Source organism: Equus caballus, chromosome 15 (assembly GCF_041296265.1).
Source record: "Equus caballus isolate H_3958 breed thoroughbred chromosome 15, TB-T2T, whole genome shotgun sequence".
NCBI lineage: Eukaryota > Metazoa > Chordata > Mammalia > Perissodactyla > Equidae > Equus > Equus caballus.
In genome coordinates, this window is record NC_091698.1 from 13,393,326 (window position 1) to 13,412,523 (window position 19,198).

The 19,198-nt window shown below is 39.9% G+C and overlaps 1 protein-coding gene across 39 annotated transcripts in view; it reads right to left on the reverse strand.

Annotated features, from left to right (window-relative positions):
- The window catches only part of LOC138917617 (ral guanine nucleotide dissociation stimulator-like), a 94,035-nt gene that overhangs the window by 70,087 nt on the left and 4,750 nt on the right, over positions 1-19,198 (reverse strand). For 11 of the 39 annotated variants that reach the window (XR_011425833.1, XR_011425823.1, XR_011425832.1 and 8 more), the window contains exon 5: positions 3,671-4,497. The exons of 25 other annotated variants lie outside the window; for them this stretch is intronic. The gene's annotated coding sequence lies outside the window, so the exon portion shown is untranslated. The remainder of the gene's footprint in view (positions 1-3,670; positions 4,498-19,198) is intronic. 3 more of the 39 variants (XR_011425834.1, XR_011425816.1, XR_011425817.1) reach the window with 1 other exon arrangement.

The window sequence follows — 19,198 nt, forward strand, 5'->3', positions numbered from 1 at the left end:
CTTGTCTGGCTCTACCCATTAGAAAAGTGTGAGCTACTGTTCTATCAAAACTAATTCTATTTTAAATCTACAACCAAGTCTCAATTACCAAGGTTAATGGGACTACATGCATACATAATTCTCTCTTACATTTATACAGTGCTTTTAACTTCTTCAAAGCACTTTTCACTGTACTGCATATATAAAACAGAGGCATTTTTTTAAATCCACAAATAAGGTAAAAAATAAATCTTAAGATCAATAATTTCAACTTTGTACCTGTCAAAAGCTCTTAGAACTTGCAAAATTGTCTAATAGGACTTTCATTGCCCTACTCTCCCCTCGACCCCTCTCAACTAAGGCCAGAAAAGACCGAAAGATCTGGAGGAATCTCCAGAGGAGAGGAAGCCAGAGAGGGAAGGAAGCCAAGGACCTGGGCCATCCACAGCCTGGATCATTAGCTCCAGCGTAATTGAGAATAACTGACTGTATGTGTGACTATGGCCAGAAAATCCAGAAAGAGATGAAAAGGCAAAGAAAATGACGTGTGAGTAACAGTATTTACAGGGTCTGTCTTTGTCATTCTCTCAACAAGCATTATTGAGTGCCTACTGTAATGACAGGTGCTTTCAACAAAGAGGATGGACACAGCAATGAACAACCCAGGCAAGACTGCTATTTTCATAGTGATGACCTTCCTGAATGGTGCAGACAGACAACAAACACAAAGACACACAACTTCACATAAACAGATAACTTCAGGTGGCACTAAGCTCTGTGGAGTCCATAAACACAGGAATGTGATAGAGCCTTGGGGAGGGGATGCTGTTGTAGATAAGGTCACCAGGGAAGGCCTCAGGGTATCTGAGCTGCAATCTGCGAGAAGAGAAGAGCCCACCCTGTGCAGGTCTGCAAACCAGATGATGGAATGAGTGAACTCGCCAAGTATGCTAGAGGGAGAGGGGTCCAGGCCAGTTTCAAGGGGTTCCAGGAAAGTCACTGTTCTGTGGTTATTCACTTTGTGTCCTTTTGGGGATATTACTAAAACCTCTCCAGGACCCCGGATTTATTGCCTCTACAATGTGAGTTGCTAACACTGATCACCTGGACAGGGGAGCGCTGAGAAATAATGGGTAAACAATTGTGAGGAGCCACATAAATGCTAAATAATGCTCACGGTAATAAGCTTTTATTAAAGTCAGCACCTTGATAGGCAGCTCACAATCGGATACCTTGGCAAATGTGTGAATTGACGTGGCTGCTCCCTGTGCACACCAGCACCATCCTTTAAAACAGAAAAAAATAAATGAGCCTATGGTCATGATATTCGAAGTAGTTAGTGATCAAACAACTGTCTGGAGAGAAAGCTGGTGTGTGAAGTGTACAATGGGAGCAGGAAGATAACGGCACATCACAGCCCAGCTCACGCAGAGGATAACTCATGAATTGACTGGATGCTTGCTGGTGCACACACCATCCACTCCAGGGTGGTACTCTAACCCCATCAGGACTAGGTGCTGCCACCAAAAGCCCCAGCAGACAGGAAGGGGAGTGAGAAGGAGCCAGAACAGAAGCATCTCTGGCAGCAGCCCTCTCTGGCCCTCTTGGCCTTGGAAAGCCACCGCTCGGGGAGGACTGAGCAGCCAGCACCAAGGGCCCTACCTTGGAAGGGCAGCAAGGAAGTGGTGGGGGGGGTGTGAGGGAGGAGGGATGAGCATTGCATTTCTCCCTACGAGAATGAAATATCCCAACGCCAGGAGAGACTTCAGTTGTCGTTAAAACTGAGCCTCCCCACACAGAGATATGAGTCCACCCCTTAGAAGCAAATCTTCCTCCCCCAAAACCTCCCCCCAAAATATAACATTAACATCACAAAAAATGAATTCTTTTTTGTGGGTCCTACCATCTCTTTGATATAAATACACAAGTGCCTAAACATTCTTTCCCATCTCCCATCCCACATCGGCAATCAGATTGTGACACTCACACACACACACACACACACACACACAAGCACATGCTCACACAAATACCACACACACCCAACTCCTTTGTTAAGCCCTGGCTCAGCTATTATAAGGTACCTGTGGAATGTAGGTCACATAGTAGAAAAGTTTAAATTACTGTTGCTTCTACTCTGAAAAGCAGACAGGAAGAAAAGACAATAAAAAAGGAAACACTTATTTTAAGGCTGAGACTAAACACTCTACTCCACGTTGACTGAGGTCAATTTCCCACTGTGGGATGGGGAGAATCGAGATGATCTCTGAGGTGCTATGAACCCACAGTGCAGACTTCACGTTTTGAGGCTTGACTAGAAATGACGGGGACGTGAAAAAGAACATGGCGAGATAATGCTAGTGATGAGGATTTTTAGGCTGCTTAATTTTAAAACAGTTTATGATGAGGATTTTTAGGCTGGTTACTTTTAAAACTACAGATAAGAAGCAGGCTCCAAGGAGTGGAATTTGTTTGCCCTTTTGATCAGAGACAATTGCAGTTGTAAAGGAAATCTCCATGCCTCCCTCTCTGGAATTTGTTTGCCCCTTGTTGGGAAAACATTTACATTTCTAAGTGAAACATCTACCTGTGAAGATGCTTCCCCCTTGTTGAGAAAACATTTACACTTCTAAGGGAAACATCTATCTGTGGAGATGACTCCCCCTCTGAGCCAGGAGGAAGGGGGGATGGCCTTATCTCTGGAAACTGCCTGGCAACCTCATGTAACTGACCCTCACCCCAAAATCCTCCTTTGTCTTTAGTTGAAGATAATATTTGAGCGGTGACTTCTGCCATTTACTCAATCCGGTTTGATTCTTATCTTAAAGTTATGGGACCGCCAAATGGCCAGACCAAACGGGCACTAATAAAGAGATGACTCACTTACCTATGCCTTAAATTTGGCCCTAACCCTCAGTTCGGGGCAGCAGGAGCAGCAGAAGCTCTGACTGCCCATGGGTCCTGTCCCCATGCTACTCTATCTCTATTCTCTAAATAAAAGAGCACTACTGCCAGATCTTGAGAGTCTAAGAAATCTTTCTTTCGACTCCTCGGCTCACCGATCCCGCATCACTAGTCTTCAGGAAATTATGGTTTAAACTGGGCTGGAGAAAGACCAAGATCCTCAAAAAAACCTAATTGATTTTAACCAAATGGAGTAATTTTAAAATGTTAAATACACTGGGATATCATATTAAAAGTATTCTGGGAGAGCATGCCCCATGGGACGTGGTAAGTGCTGAATTTCCTGCTGCTAAGGGAGGCATTCCTATCTGCCAGTGTCTCATGCTGCTCAGACCTGAATCATTCATTTAGGTAGACCATTTGTCCAAGTGCGTCATTTCCCAAAACAGCCAATGAAGGAATCCAGGGAGAACTGTCCTGAGGAGATGTGGTCATCCTCAAGGCCAAATCAGTCTAGACTAAGATGGTTTTTAGCAAGACTGCCCACAGGGCTTCTAGACTTTGTTGGGTAAGTGTTGTTAATGCCTTGGTAACAATGGACTGTTGATAAGGTGGGAGATAATGTCAGAAGGAAGGAAGGTACCCGCTCACATCTTTTGCTTTTAACTTAAGCTAACCCATAAAATCCATTATCAAACCCCAAGGAATGCTCCCAATTATTGTCTTGGACCCTTCATTTTGCTTTGCTTTTTTTTTTTTTTTTTCAACTCTCTATTTCTGTTTTTACCTGGCACTGACTTGCTTGACTCCTCTTCTCCTCTCAGCTTCTGGCTCTGTGCTCCCCCTTTAGACTTGATGAGTAATTTTGGTTTTCCTGCTTTTCATCTTTGGCACCCCTTCAAAAATGGGTTAGGTTTATCTTCTGGCTCTTTCTACTTCTGACTGCTTGGAAGTTTGGATCATACTTAGCCAAGTTTTGATCCCAGGACCTTTCCCTGGCTTTGACCTGTCTCAGTGGCATCTGTGCTGGGCTTGACTCCTCCAGGTGAGGGCGTCGGCAAGAGGGAGGATCAAGCAAAGATCAAGCAAGGAAACAGGAAGAATATCTGGCTCAGCTGAAACTGTGCAGGGCACTGAGGCCTTGCTGGCCGTCCAGTCTCTGCCTCCTTCTTCCTCTGCTGCTTTCATTCCCTCCCGTCTCTGACTTTCAATTTTTCTTAAGTTTCCACCTTCTGACTGGTCAATCCTCTTCTAGCATCCCTTTGTAAGATTGAAATGGGAGTGAGAGTGATATCCATTAGCCAAAATAAGTTCGATAGCTGGGAGAAACTGCTGAATCTCTGGTGTCTTTATAGCACTTATCAAATCCCAATTAACCATATTAGTTGGCAGACTGCTCTGGCTTCCCAGGGAGTCAGCTGGTAGGTGAGTCAATAAATATCTGTCAGATGAATGGATGCACACACACTAGTTGTGTAGCATGGCATCAGGTACTTTAAATAATACCAAGTATAAGACTTCATCCTTGGCTGAAGAAGGACATCTTCTCATGGCCATTCACAAAAGGACTGTTTGGAAATATCACCAAGCGCTAGACCAGCTTCGCTATTTCTTCTAGAAAACAAGAAGAAATCTCTTGTTTCAAGACATGTTTGTGTCATCTCTTAATGCACAACTGGCTTCATGTGGGCAAAAGGGAACGTGAGCAAAGCCCTGGTTAAAGCATAACAGACACCCTTGGGCTAATGAACCGTCGAAGGTATTAGTGTCAGCGGATTTTCTACATAACTGCTTTGTAAACAGCAACACGCATAAACCATACACAAGGAGAATGAAGTCAGCACCCACAGACCCACCACTCATGTCAAATCATACAATGTTGATATCACCCCAGAAGCCTCCACTCTCCTGTCTGATAATCTTTCACTTACTTTTCTTTATAATTTCATCACCTTTATAAACTCCCATAAAACATCTAGTTATATCCAGTTTGGGGATCAAAATAGATTAAAAAACAACAATTGCAGGTGCATTCAACATTGGACATGAAAAAGAAAACTGGTTTTTTAATAAGATACTTGAAGTGTACACTTTCCGTAGGTGATCAAGACATTTACTCTTTCGTCCGTTTTTATGTTTGCTGACTGCCAATCACTCTACTCCTTAATACTTCAAAGGTATTTTTCCCAAAGCTGCCTTTTGTCTTACACTAATGCTTTCCCGGACTCAAGTGAATTTTGAAGGAGATTGAGCTCATCATGATGAAATGGATGTTGACATTCCATAACCATCATTGTAATTATTCCTAATTTGTACTTTGCTTCAAAAACTCTCTTCCCTTGCCCCCTAAAGTCTGTACTTTCAGAATAGCATCTACAGCTTTAATTATACCTGACAATAAACTACTCTCACCACAAAATCTTGTTAATCTCGGTGTATGTTACTATCTTCAAATATCCTGTTTTTTTAAAACTGCATTTATATGAGGTTCCCAAAGCGTTACAATATTAGCAATGAATGTTTTAACTGTTTCTGTAATTACTGTTTGTAATTACTACAAATCAAAGTTATACAAACTTTGGATTGGAGGCTGGTTGAATTATCTACCAAACTGGGGTGAATGGTCCTTTAATCAACCGTATACTGAACAAATCTACAGAGTAAAAACTGAGATGGAATTTGAGTGACTTAGTGTCCATCGAGAATCAAATCCGATGCTGTAGTGTTAACAAGGGACTTCAGGTCCAGAATAATTCTGTTAATCACACTTCTTCCAAATTAGTCAGTTAATGTTGTGGGTACTGATGAGACAGGATTTAGGAAGGCAGAGAGTGGCGGGGAATGCTCCTGGTGATAGGATCCTTAGAGCAAAGGACAGAAGACAAAAGGAGAAGGCTGTATTTGTGAGAAGTGAGCTGGACCATAACCGCTATAATTATAAGCTTATAATGTCACCACACTGCTTTCTGTAATGTAATATTTTTGTTGTCTGTTATTTTCCTTGATTCAGGTTTTGTATTTTTCATGATGTAATAGTGAGATCTAGTCTCATTTTTCTGTGTATTTGGATACATTGAGTAGAGTGCTCTGGCTGAGTAAAGAGTTTCACATATGGGAGACTTGAGAAACAAGAGTGGCAAGGAAGGTTAGGTCAGATTATGAAAATTCTTAAAATGTTTATAATTGGACTTAATCCCTCAGAAGTCATTTAGTGTTCTCTTTTCTTTTTTTGTAATTGAGAGCACCAGGAGGAAAGGAGTGTTTTTGATGATCTATTTTATTTTATTTCTTTCTCTTTTCTTGGAGGAAGATTGGCCCTGAGCTAACATTCATGCCCATCTTCCTCCATTTCATCTGTGGCTCACCTGCCACAGCATGGCCTGATAAGCAGTGTATAGGTCTGTGCCAGAATGGGAACGTACAAACCCCAGGCCGCCAAAGAGGAGCACACAAACTTAACCTCTACACCACCGGGCTGGCCCCATTTTTGGTGATTTCTAAGGGGTAAAAACTAGGCAGGGAGATTAGGTAAGATGATATAGCAAAAATTCAGGCATTAAGAAATAAGGTTAGACTAGACTGGCGATGGCGGCCATCGATTGGAAAGGAAGGAAGGATGGATGCAGCATCATAAGGGAAAAATTTGCTTCTTTCCCTTTGTCTTTTCAGCCATTTGGGCTTAACGGTGTTCAGTGCTCCTGATTTATTTCCTTTCCCATTTATATTTTCCTTCTTCCCTTGATAATCTACTTTTGCTTTCCCATTTTCCCCTCTCTTCTCTCCTTTGCTTGCATTCTTATCACCTTCCCTGATAGGACGATGACTGAATCAGGCAGGTAGACATCAAATGGGAGATCTGAGTAGAAACTAACTATAAGATTTACTAATTAGAGTATGTTGCTGCTTAAAACATTTTTTTAACCTTTCATCTGCAGTTAAAAAGAAGAAAAGAAAGGTGAGGAGGCAAAAAAGGAGTAGAGAGGAAAAGGGAGAGACTCATTTATCCATTCATTCAGGAAGTGCTGTGTTTCCAGAGAAAGAGAGAGTGCCAAAGAGATAGAGAAACACCACACAATAATTTGTGTTATTGTAGTTGTATCATCTATTTCCCCTTCTAACTCAGTTGGGTCAAGTAGAGATGCCAGATGGGAGGCTAAAGACTAAGGTGACATGGGCAGTCTCCCTCCCTCCCTTATTGCCTGCTGCTTCTCATATCAAAAGATGGAGTCTACATCCCTCCCCCTAGGCCTCAGTGACTGGCTCAACCAATAGGATGCTGTGGAGGTGACTTTCTGGGACTTCTGAGGCTAGGCTGTAAGAAGCCTGGTCTTTTGGAATATTTCCTCTTGGGATGCTTTCTTTTGGAACCCAGCCACCACTCTGAGAGATGCCCAAGTCACATGAAGGGGCCACATGCAGGCCCTCCAGTTGGCAGCCCCGAATAAGATAACAGCCAGCATCCTCAGCAAACACAGAAATGAACCATCTTGACATCCAGCACAATAGAGGCAAAGAGGATTTCAGCCCAAGATGACATCTGACTGTACTTCCTAGGAAACCCCAAGCAAGAACTGCCCAGCGAATCCCAGCCAATCCACAGAACAATAAGAGACAAGAATAAGTTACTGTTTCAAGCTACTCCACTTTGTTGTGGTTTGTTATACAGCAATAGATAACTTTTTTCATCCTTACATGAGACACAAAGAATATCGAAAGTTTGAAGATTCATAATGCCACCCGGAATGCATGTATATTTTTTACGTATTTTTTTCCTTTTAAAGGTCACTTTCTTATTCATTAGCCTTGAAATTGGAATTTGAATTGACCTTGATCAGAAATCCTAAGAAATGCTTAAGCAAATAGTTTAAGCACTATCATATTTTGAGTACTAGCTCAGGATAAAGTGGTATTGATGTGACAAGAATAACGGATGTGTAATTAGAAGATGGAGTTTAAGTCCTAGTTCTGTCATTTATTACTGTGTGGCCTACAACAAGTTATTTAACATTTCTGCTTCCTAGTTTCCAATGCTATAATGTAATCGAAGGTATTTAGTGATGCATGACAAAACACAGACATTCAGTGAATTTCCATTTCTTTCCTTCCTATGAAAGTCCTGTACTCATAAGTGCAACCATATCAGAGCCTAACATACTGCTTCCTAAAACTAAATATTTTTATTATGTATCAAGTATTTCCCTTGATAACTATTTCATAAGCTTCCATAGTGTTGCCTTTACTAGTGTGATCTGCCTCACTTTTCCTGTGGGATAGTTTACTTAATAGATTTTGGGGACTCATTCTGTTGCTGGATTCTTACAAAGACTCTTTTGTGATAACCGTCTTTGGTTTTCAAGGACATGACCCTGTTTCTCGAGTGTGGTTCCCTACTGTAGCATAAATGTTAACAAGTTAAATGCATATCACATAAGAATTTTAATTGTTCATCATATATTTATGTATTGAAATATAGAGTCGAATTGATATAATTGGAAACATTACCCATTTGCTTTGATTTGAGATGTCAAGTGATTGAAAAACTTTTTAATTCAGAATTAAATTACCTTGCTTATTTGAATTTATCATTTTTGCGTAATTAGGATGAACTAATTTAATTCGCAGTTATCCTTAAATGAGTTAACTGATGTCTGCTGAGGTTCTCAAGGCCACAGGATTATGGAGTCATGCTGAACATCACTCTGTCTCTCAGGGTTGGAAGTACCAGTGCACCTTGTGAAGCCTGGAGACAGAAGTTACGAGCTTGATTTTTTCTCCATTAAAGTTTCTTTTCTGTTTTGTCCCCCTCACCTCACTCTAGGCTGCTGCATGTTTCCCAGAAGGACCACATACTGCACTTGGAGGTGGTCCTCCTTTTCCAACTTTGTTCTGATTTTATGTCATTTTTACTTGGTGTTGAGCTCACATCTCAGATCTGCAAAGGAAAGCTGGTTATTTATCTGGTAACTTATGGTTGGAATCCCCAAGACAGTGCTCTTTATAGAGACTGAGGGTCCTTTAGCAAATATTGCTTTTTGATGATGCATTTTAATAAGCCTTTTAAAAATCTGGATACCAGACTACCGGCTAGGGTACCTGGAACCAATAATTTTAAAATAGTGTTTTTCAAACTGCAGGTCCTGGCCCACTAGTGGATTATGAAATAATTCTAGAGGTTGTGACAAGCACTTAAAAAACAATGAAACAAAATGGAATAGATAATATTAGAGTGTATTACACGTAAAAAGGTAAGAACAGTTTCATAAAATTTTTATATTCTTTTGGTGTGTGTGCGTATATACTGATTTACGATAAAAAATAATTTATAGATTTATTTTGTGAGTTGCCATCAAAAGAATTTGAAAGTCACTGCCATGGATTTAAAGTTATCGGAAACAGTATTGTAATATAGCAGTTTGAAATGAAGCCCCAACAATATATGTAACAAATAAAAGTGTAGATAGGTTTGAGTTGCAAATTTTAAAGGGACTGGCAAGTTACTTTTCCTGAGAAGTCTAGCCCTGGGATGACTGGGTATTTTCCAAAGGGCCAGGAACAAGTTATCCCAATAAACGGTAGGGGCCTAAATGCTCTCTCCCTGGGAGGCTCTGAGGTAACGTTCCTCATCTCACTTGTAATGCTGCCATTGCCCTGCTGCAGGGGCTGTTGGAAGTACTGCGTCTTCCCTAACCAGATCAGAAGGACCCAGTTTTCCCAAAGTCTTGGTCTGCCAGAAAGATGGCATTGCACTTCTCCCCGATTTGTGGGACCTGCACCCAGCTTGGAGAGCTGGAAAAGTCCAGCCCTTAACTCCCCTCTTTGCTAGGGAACCACGTTTTCCTTCCCACTGGGTCCTTGGAAGATGGGAAGCAGCAGTAAGGTTACTTGTGTTTTATCCACACCATGTGAGTCTGTGTTTTTGTGTGAAGGCTGACTCAGGTGGAGGAAAGTTCTATGCCTAGAATTATAAAATTAATGCTAATCAGAGTAATGCAGCATCCCACTTCCAATCTGCTAATGAGCTTCGGGGAGAGATGGCACATCGTCCTGCAGCTGATGGATGCCCCTTTTAGAGGATCTACAACATCCTCCCCAGGTCTTCCCTCAGCTGGGCTAACACACTTCAGAGCAAAAGAATCCTCAGGGCAGGATGGGACCCCTTGCTTTTCTGGTTCTTGTCCCTTGAATTTTCCAAACTTCTCCTCACTTTTCAGTCTACTCTCTCTGCCACTAAAATGGCTGCCTATTAAACTCATCAGTGGAATCTGCCATACTGTGTCACTTAAACTTTTTCCATCTGCTTATGGTTTTTACTTGTTTTTCATAGAAAGCCCTGACCTAAATCTCTACTCTTCTTTTATAATGCTTTCATTTTGACCTTACTACTGCTGAAAGTCAACCAAACTCATTCATCACTGTCCCTCCCCCCAATCTCCATTAACATTATCCTGTTATCCAGGTTTTTAACATACACTCAAGAGATTGTCAACAAAAATGGACTAAACCTTTGCATGGAACTTCTCTAGCTCCACATGGGCCATTTTCAAGAATAGGAGCTTTCAGATGAATTAGCAATGTAGATAAATTTGTTACCAACACTAGAATCTCATTCTAAAATATTTTCTACAGCTCAAAACATGGCATAAGGCAGATTCCTATTTAAGAGAAAGGGCCTTCTTTTAAGTTGTCTTGAAGATTCTGAGACTGTCCTTAAGAGCAGTGCTATGAGAGGATATGAGGCACAATCTCAGTCACCCCAAGAGTTAATTTAAATGGAGAAAGTGAGATGGTTTCCCAAAGCACTGGAATTGATTTTTCCCTGAGTCTCTCCATAGTTGTAGATTCTGATAATCACAGAAGAAAGAGAAGGAAGAAACTTGGTGTTCCTTCTAACTGCCTCATTTCACAAACCAAGAAATTGAGGATCAGAGACATGAGGTCGTTAAAGTCATCCACTTACTTAGTTGCTTACTTCGACTAGGGTGGTTTCACAGAGGATGCAGAAAAGTACAAGTATTTGAGAGCTACTTAGGGATTGTATTAATCAACACTGTAATAATCAGCTCTGTGTCCTTGGGTGCTGCGACAGCTGGGGGTCCACTGCTGCAGCTGAGAAATAAAGTGTGAGGAACAAACAAAAACTGAGGGAGTCCATCGCCACTAGACCTGCCTTATAAGAAATGTCAAAAAGAGCTCTCCTGTCTGAAATGAAAAGGCAAAGGATACAAAGCTTTAAACAAGTTGATAAATAGATAAAATCAGAAAACTGCAACTCTGTATCAGAACATGTTAGTAAACAATTGTGATGCGAAGGTTAAAGGGAAAGAAAGCATTAAAAATAACATTAACCATTCCAATTTGGTAACAAATTCACAATAAAGAAATAATTTTGACAACAAAAATAGCAAGGGAAGAAGAAAAGGACAGAACTTGCCTAGTCAAGTGAAGGAAAAATGATATCAGCAGGAAAAGAACTATCTCATCTGTGAGACCTTTTATACAAACCTCATGGTAACCACAAAACAAAAATTAAGGCAGAGTCACGAAACATAAAAAAAGAGGAAACTGAAAAACACATCACCAAAAACCGTCAAGCTGAAATTGTAGTGAGAAACACAAGGAAAAAGAAACAAAGGAAATATAGAGCAACCATAAAACAAAAGATAAAATGGCAATAGTAAGTCCCTATATATCCATAATCATCCTAAATGTAAATGGATTGAATGCACCAATGAAAAGACAGAGAGGCTGGACAGGTTAAGAAAAAGACCCAAAACCAGCCACACTTACAAAGAAAAAAAGGGAGAAAGCTCAAATAAACAAAATCAGAAATGAGCGAGGAGAAATAACAACAGACTCTGCAGAAATACAACAGATTATAAGAGAATACTACAAAAAACTATACGCCAACAGAATGGATAACCTAGAGGAAATGGATAAATTCTTGGACTCCTACAATCTCCCAAAGCTCACTCAAGAAGAGGCAGACAATTTGAACAGACCAATCACAAGGAAAGAGATTGAAACAGCAATGCAAAACCTCCCAAAGAATAAAACCCCAGGACCAGATGGCTTTCCTGGGGAATTCTACCAAACTTTCAGAGAGGATTTAATACCTGTCCTTTTCAAGCTATTCCAAAAAATTAGGGAAGATGGAACACTTCCTAACACATTCTATGAGGCCAACATCACGCTGATACCAAAACCTGACAAGGACACCACGAAAAAAGAGAACTACAGGCCAATATCACTGATGAACATAGATGCAAAAATTCTAAACAAAATTTTGGCAACCAGAATTCAGGAATTCATCAAAAGAATCATACGTCAGGATCAGGTGGGATTCATACCAGGGACACAGGGATGGTTCAACATCCACAAATCAATCAACGTGATACACCACATCAACAAACTGAGGAATAAAAACCACATGATCATCTCAATAGATGCAGAGAAGGCATTTGACAAGATCCAACAGCCATTTATCATAAAAACTCTGAACAAAATGGGCATAGAAGGAAACTACCTCAACATAATAAAGGCCATATACGACAAACCCATAGCCAACATCATACTCAATGGGCAAAAACTGAACCCCATCCCCCTGAAAACAGGAACGAGACAAGGATGCCCTCTATCACCACTCTTATTCAGCATAGTACTGGAGGTCCTGGCCAGAGCAATCAGGCAAGAAAAAGGAATAAAAGGAATCCAAATAGGGAGGGAAGAAGTGAAACTCTCGCTGTTTGCAGACGACATGATCTTATATATAGAAAACCCCAAAGAATCCATTGGAAAACTGTTAGAAGTAATCAACAACTACAGCAAAGTTGCAGGGTATAAAATCAATTTGCATAAATCAGTAGCATTTCTATACTCCAGTAATGAACCAACAGAAAAAGAACTCAAGAATACAATACCATTCACAATCGCAACAAAAAGAATAAAATACCTTGGGGTAAATTTAACTAAGGAAGTGAAGGACCTATATAATGAAAATTACAAGGCCTTTCTGAGAGAATTGGATGACGACATAAGGAGATGGAAAGACATTCCATGTACATGGATTGGAAGAATAAACATAGTTAAAATGTCCATTGTACCTAAAGCAGTCTACAGATTCAACTCCATCCCAATCAGAATCCCAATGACATTCTTTACAGAATTAGAACAAAGAATCCTAAAATTCATAGGGGGCAACAAAAGACCCCGAATTGCTAAAGCAATCCAGAGAAAAAAGAACAAAACGGGAGGCATCACAATCCCTGACTTCAAAACATACTACAAAGCTACAGTAATCAAAACAGCATGGTACTGGTACAAAAACAGGTGCACAGATCAATGGAACAGAATTGAAAGCCCAGAAATAAAACCACACATCTATGGACAGCTTATCTTTGACAAAGGAGCTGAGGACATACAATGGAGAAAAGAAAGTCTTTTCAACAAATGGTGCTGGGAAAACTGGAAAGCCACATGTAAAAGAATGAAAATTGACCATTCTTTTTCACCATTCACCAAAATAAACTCAAAATGGATTAAAGACCTAAAGGTGAGACCTGAAACCATAAGGCTTCTGGAAGAAAACGTAGGCAGTACACTCTTTGACATCAGTATTAACAGGATAGTTTTGGACACCATGCGTTCGCAAAGAAGGGAAACAATAGAAAGCATAAACAAATGGGACTTCATCAGATTAAAGAGCTTCTTCAAGGCAAGTGAAAACAGTATTGAAACAAAAAAACAACCCACTAACTGGGAAAAAATATCTGCAAGTCATATATCTGACAAAGGCTTAATATCCTTAATATATAAAGAACTCTCGCAACTCAACCACAAAACATCAAACAACCCAATCAAAAAATGGGCTGGAGACATGAACAGACATTTCTCCAAAGAAGATATACTGATGGCCAATAGGCACATGAAAAGATGTTCATCATCGCTGATCATCAGGGAAATGCAAATCAAAACTACACTAAGATATCACCTTACACCTGTTAGAACGACAAAAATATCTAAAACTAATAGCAACAAAGGTTGGAGAGGTTGCGGAGAAAAAGGAACCCTCATACACTGCTGGTGAGAATGCAAACTGGTGCAGCCACTATGGAAAACAGTATGGAGATTCCTCAAAAAACTAAAAATAGAACTACCATACGATCCAGCCATCCCACTACTGAGTATTTATCCAAAGAGCCTAAGTCAGCAATCCCAAAAGTCCTGTGCACCCCAATGTTTATTGCAGCACTGTTTACAATAGTCAAGACGTGGAAGCAACCTAAGTGCCCATCAACAGACGAATGGATAAAGAAGATGTGGTACATATTTACAATGGAATACTACTCAGCTGCAAAACAGAACAAAATCATTCCATTTGCAATAACTTGGATGGACCTTGAGAGAATTATGTTAAGTGAAATAAGCCAGCGAGAAAAAGATAATCTGTGTATGACTCCATTCATATGAGGAATTTAAAACTATGGACCAAGAACAGTTTTGTGGATGCCAGGGGAAAGGTGGGGTAGGGGGTGGGCACAAAGGGTGAAGTGGTGCACCTACAACATGACTGACAAACATTAATGTACAATTGAAATTTCACCAGATTGTAACCAATCAATAACTCAATAAAAAAAAGGTGGGGAAGGCCCCTTAAAAAAATAAAATAAAAAATAAGGATGAAGACAAACACAAAAAAACCCCAAAAAAAAACAAAAAAAGAAAAAGACCCAAAAATGTGCTGCCTCCAGGAGACTCATCTCAGCTCTAAAGAAAAACACAGGCTCAGAGTGCAGGGGTGGAAGATGATACTCCAACCAAACGACAACCAAAAGAAAGTGAATGTAGCCATAATTCTATCAGACAAAATAGACTTCAAGCCAAAAAAGACAAGAGACAGAGATGGGCATTATATAATGATAAAGGGGATAATCCATCAAGAAGACATAACATTTATTAATATATATGCACCTAACGTAGAAGCACCAAAGTCTATAAAACAACTATTAACAGATCTAAAGGGAGAAAATGACAGCAACACCATAAGAGTAGGGAACTTTAATACCCCACTTACATCAACGGATAGGTCTTCTAGAGAGAAAAATCAACAGAGAAACGTTGACCTTAAATGAAACACTAGACCAGATGAATAGATACATATATAATATTCAATCCAAAAGCAGCAGGATATACATTTTCTCTCAAGTACACATGAAACATTCTCAAAGATACACTGTTTGTTGGGAAACAAAACAACTCCCAATAAACTTAAGGAGACTGAAAAGATATCAAGCATCTTTTCCAACCACAATGGTATGAAACTAGAAATCAACCACAAGGAGAAAGCTGGAAAAGTCACAAATATGTGGAGCCTAAACAACGTGCTATTCATTAACTATTGGAACAACAAAAAAATTAAAGGAGAAATGGAAAAATATCTGGAGACAAATGAAAAGGAAAATACAGTGTACCAAAATCTATTGGATACAGCAAAAGCAGTACTAAGAGGGAAGTTCCTAGCAACACAGGCCTACCTTGAGAAACAGGAAAAATCTCAAATAAACAATCTAACAATACATCCAAAAGAATCAGAAAAGAAGAAAAATGAAGTGCCCAAAGTCAGGAGAACAAAGGAACTACTAGAAATCAGAGCTGAAATAAATGACATGGAGAGTAAAAAGAAAATAGAAAAGATCAGTGAAACTAAGAGCTAGTTCTTTGAAAATATCAACAAAATTGACAAACCTTTAGGTAGAATAAGACAAAAAGAGAGAAGCCTCAAATAAATAAAATCAGAAAGAGAAGAAATCACAAACAATATAACAGAAATACAAAGGATTACAACAGTACAGTATTCTTTATCAATGTTATAAACTACATTAACAAAATGAAGAATAAAAATCACATGATCATCTCAACAGATGCAGAGAAAGCATGTGACAAGATTCACCACATATTTATGATAATAACTCTCAATAAAATAATTATAGAAGGAAAGTACCTCAACATAATAAAGGCCATATATGACAAACCAACAGCTAACATTATACTCAAGGGTGTAAACTGATAGCTATCCCTCTAAGAGCAGGAACAAGACAAGGATGCCCACGCTCACCCTTCTTAGTCCTAGCCAGAGCAATCAAGTAAGAAAAATAAATAAAACATATTCAAACTGGAAAGGAAGAAGTAAAACTGTCACTACTTGTGGATGATGAGATTTTACATATAGAAAACGCTAAAGAATCCATCAAAAAACTAAAAACAAACTAGCAGAAATAAAAAATCAAGAATATAATCCTATTTACAATCACAACAAAAAGAATTAAGTGGGTAGGAATAAATTTAACCAATGAGGTGAAAGACCTATACACTGAAGACTATAAGACATTGTTGAAAGAAATTATAGAAGACATAAAGAAATAGAAGGATATTCTGTGCTCATGGATTAGAAGAATTAACATAGTGAAAAAGTCCATATTACCTAAAGCAATCTACAGATTCAATGTAATCCCTATCAAAATTCCAATGACATTTTTCACAGAAATAGAAAGAAGAATTCTAAAATTTACTGGAAACAACAAAAGTCCCCAAAGAGCCACAGCACTCCAGAGAAAAAAGAACAAAGCTGGAGGCATCACATTCCCTAATTTCAAAGTATACTACAAAGCTGTATTAATCAAAACAGCACGATACTGGCAGAAAAGCAGACACAGATCAATGGAACAGAATTGATAGCCAAGAAATAAACCCATACATTTAGGAACAGCCAATTTTCAACAAAGGAGCTAAGAACATACAATGGAGAAGGGAAAGTCTCTTCAATAAACACTGTTGGGAAAACGGACAGCCGCACACAAAAGAATGAAAGTAGACCATTATCTTACACCATGCACAAAAATTAACTCAAAATGGATTAAAGACTTGAATGTAAGACCTGAAACCATAAAACTCCAAAGAAGAAAACGTAGGCAGTAAGCTCTTTGCTATCATTCTTAGCAGTATCTTTTTGAATATGTCTCCTCAGGAAAGGGAAACAAAAGAAAAAATAAGCTAATGGGACTACATCAAACTAAAAAGCGTCTGTATGGCAAAGGAAACATCAATAAAATGAAAAGACAACCTAGCAATTGGAAGAAGATATCTGCGAATCATTTATCCAATAAGGGGTTGCTATCCAAAATATATGAAGAACTCAACAACAAAAGAACAAACTTAGTCAAGAAATGGGCAGAGGATTTGAACAGACATTTTCCCAAAGATATACAGATGGCCAACAGGCACATGAAAAGATGTTCAACATCATTAATTATTAGAGAAACACAAATCAAAACCACAATGAGATATCACCTCATGCCCATCAGAATGGCTATTATTAAAAAGGCAAGAAATAAGAAGTGTTGGAGAGGGGCCAGTGCCATGGCCGAGTGGTTAGGTTCGTGTGCGCTACTTCAGCAGACCAGGGTTTTGCCGGTTTGGATCCTGGGCCTGGACACGGCACCACTCATCAAGCCATGCTGAGGTGGCATCCCACACAGCACAGCCAGAAGGACATACAACTAGAATATACAACTATGTACTGGGAGGGTTTGGGTAGAACAAGAAGGAAAAAAAGATAGACAACAGATGTTAGCTCAGGTGCCAATCTTTACAAAGAAAACAGAAGTGTTGGAGAGGATGTGGAGAAAAGGGAGCCCTCAGACACTGCTGGTGGGAATGTAAATTGGTGCAGCCACTGTGGAAAACAGTACAGAGATTCCTCAAAAACTTAAAAATAGAATGACCAGGCATGACATCAGCATCACGGCGGAGTGAGCTCTTCCCTTAGACTCTCCTCCCTAAGAAACAATGAAAAGGACATTCATAAACCAACAGAGGACAGGCACACAACACAAAAGACATCTGAGAGACCCAGGCAGCCATATGTCTGAAGGTGGAGGTGCTGGACCCCCCAGGAGGAAGAAGGAGGAAGTAAGGGGATCTCCTCTCCCTCCCCAGCAATGACCTAGGGCACAGGACCATGCACAGCTCTGAGAAAAGAGGGGCCTGGGGGGAGACTCTGTGGGAATGCCTTTGCTCTCCAAGATCCCTCACATCCCATAGGAAAGCTCCACAGGGGAGGCTAAGCTATTGTGGGGTTGTCTTCATGAAGCCAGCACGCCGGGAGGACAGACAGCGAGGGCAAAGAGAGAACACTCACGGGATGGCACATGCAAAAGAAGTGCCCCTCCCCCTGCTGGGCTCACAAGCTCAGCCAGTCAGCCAGAGCAAGGGACCCTGTCTAGAGTGCCCGTGCATACATTAGCAAAGCAGCAGCTACAAGCAGGCAATCGCAGATGGGTCCTGTCAGCATAGATTCCAAAGGACAAGCACAGACACCAGGGATCACAGCAGGCTCAGAATACACAGCTCCTGAACCTCCTCCAGTGGTGCCAAGTGGAATCTGAAACCAGATACTATCTATGTGAAGGCACAAACCAACCCCATCAAATAGTATGAAGAAATATATTAATAGTCCAGACCAGAAGGAAAATGAAAAGCACCTAGAAATCAATCCTGAAGGCACACAAATTTACAATGTAAACAACAGAGAATTCAAAATAGCTAACATTAAAAAACTCAACGAGTTACAAGAAAATTCAGATAGTTCAATTAAATCAGGAATAAAATTAATAAACCGAGGGAATACTTCACAAAAGAGATTGACCCTATAAAGAGGAACCAATCAGAAATGTTGGAGATGAAAAACACAATGAGATAAAGAAAAATCTGGATACCCTGAATTACAGAGCTGACATTTTGGAAGACGGAATTAGCAATCTGGAGGACGGAAATATAGAAAGGCTTCAGATGGAGGAGGAGAGAGAATTAAGACTAAAAAGAAACGAAGAAATTCTCTGAGAAATATCTGATTCAATTAGGAAATGCAACATAAAAACTATGGGTATTATAGAGGGAGAAGGGAGGGAGAAAGGAGCAGGAAGTCTGTTCAAACCTGGGAAAGGAGCTGGAATTACAAGTAAAAGACGCTAACAGAACTTCTGATTACATCAATGTAAAAAGACCTACTCCAAGGCATAGAGTAGTAAAACTGGCAAAAGTCAGTGACAAAGAAGAAATATTTTTAAAGGCAGCAAGGCAGAAGAAAATAACTTACAAAGACCATATCAGACTTTCAGGAGATTTCTCAGCAGAATCTTTACAGGATATGAGAAGGTAGAATGAGATATTCAAAATTCTGAAAGACAAAAACCTTCAGCCAAGAATACCCTATCCAGGGAAAAATATCCTACAGATATGGTGGAGAAATAAAAACTTTCCC